Source organism: Octopus bimaculoides, chromosome 10 (genome assembly GCF_001194135.2).
Source record: "Octopus bimaculoides isolate UCB-OBI-ISO-001 chromosome 10, ASM119413v2, whole genome shotgun sequence".
In the NCBI taxonomy this organism is placed as follows: domain Eukaryota; kingdom Metazoa; phylum Mollusca; class Cephalopoda; order Octopoda; family Octopodidae; genus Octopus; species Octopus bimaculoides.
In genome coordinates, this window is record NC_068990.1 from 15,159,814 (window position 1) to 15,161,628 (window position 1,815).

The window sequence follows — 1,815 nt, forward strand, 5'->3', positions numbered from 1 at the left end:
AAGGGACAGGCTCCTTATTTTTTGGTTAAGGTTGTTGGTAAGCTTTCCTAAGTTACTCCAATCCAGATCCCCAATGCAAACCTTCAGATCAACCTTCTCCTATGCAGATCTCTAATGCAACATTTAAAAAAAGAGTCAATAAGTGAAAATAACCAATAAACTGATTCCTTATGGGATTTCCCAATCAAATTGCCAGCAAACCATTTTCAGCCAAACCAACTTCAACGGATTTCGCTCAAATCTGATGTCGATGTTACTTATTTTGGTTTGAAATAAAGGACTTAATCATTTAATAATCCTAGCTTAATCCCGAGCAGTGCCGGGTTATACTGCTAGTTAATGATAAAACAGTTAAAATTGGAGAGCTGGCAGAAATTTTACATTTTGGCTTCTTACATTCCAAGTTCAAATGCTGCCAAATTCAACTTTGCCTTTCACCCTCTGGGGCTAAAAAATAAGGACCAGTGAACTATTAGTCAATGTAATCAACTTACCCCACCCCTCAAAATTGCTGGTCTTGAGCCAAAATTAAAAATAATAGTATGGCAGTTAATATTTGTGAAAATAGCTTACAGATGATTGAATTAGAGATATACAAAGCTGTTATTTATTAACTCTAATAAATCAATGTTCTGAGTCCCTAAGTTAGTAACAATGAATCACCCTTACCAACATATACTGGCTGCCTTTTAGCTACAAAGGAGACTATATTTTGAAAGAAAAAGATTCCACAATTGTATCACTCTTGCCTTTTTAAAAGAATTTAGTAGAGGTGCAGGAGTGGCTGTGGGAAGTAGCTTGCTTACCAACCACATGGTTCTGGGTTCAGTCCCACTGCGTGGCACCTTAGGCAAGTGTCTTCTACTATAGCCTCGGGCCAACCAAAGCCTTGTGAGTGGATTTGGTAGACGGAAACTGAAAGAAGCCCGTCGTATATATGTATATATATATATATATATATATGTATGTGTGTGTGTGTGTATATTTGTGTGTCTGTGTTTGTCCCCCCAACATCGCTTGACAACCGATGCTGGTGTGTTTACGTGCCCGTAACTTAGTGGTTTGGCATAAGTGACTGATAGAATAAGTACCAGGCTTACAAAGCATAAGTCCTAGGGTTGATTTGCTCGACTAAAGGCGGTGCTCCAGCATGGCCGCAGTCAAATGACTGAAACAAGGAAAAGAGTCTTACTTGTTCTACAGTATTTGCAACAAATTGGAGTCAGTCTGAACATAACTAAGATAAATATGGTGTTTGTGAAAATTTTACAAGTAGAATATGGAAAAAGAAATTGCAACATTCTAGTCATTCCATTGGATTTGTAAGTAGTTAGAACTATATAGCAAGGACATATACATATTGGTTTCAAATTTAAGCACAAGGCCAGCAATTTGAGAGAAGGGGGTAAGTTGATTACATCGAGCCCCCTGCTCATCAGGTACTTATTTTATTGAACTTACAATGATGAAAGGCAAAGGTGACCTCAACGGAATTTGAACTCAAAACAAAGATTGATGAAATGTCACTAAGCGTTTTGCCTGGCGTGCTAACAATTCCGCCTGCTTACAACCTAATAGCAAGGATATATATATTATCATTATATAATAATTCTGTTTGTCATTCCGTTACTTAGCCCATCAGTAACACTTTCACATGATTAGAAAAAAAGAGGGAGAAAGAAAAAGAGGGAGAGAGAAGAGTCCATGACATGAGGTAGAGGGAATGTAATTACTCTTTTCCTTGTTTCAGTCATTTGACCGTAGCCGTGCTGGAGCACCGCCTTTAGTTGAGCAAATCGACCCTGGGACTTATTC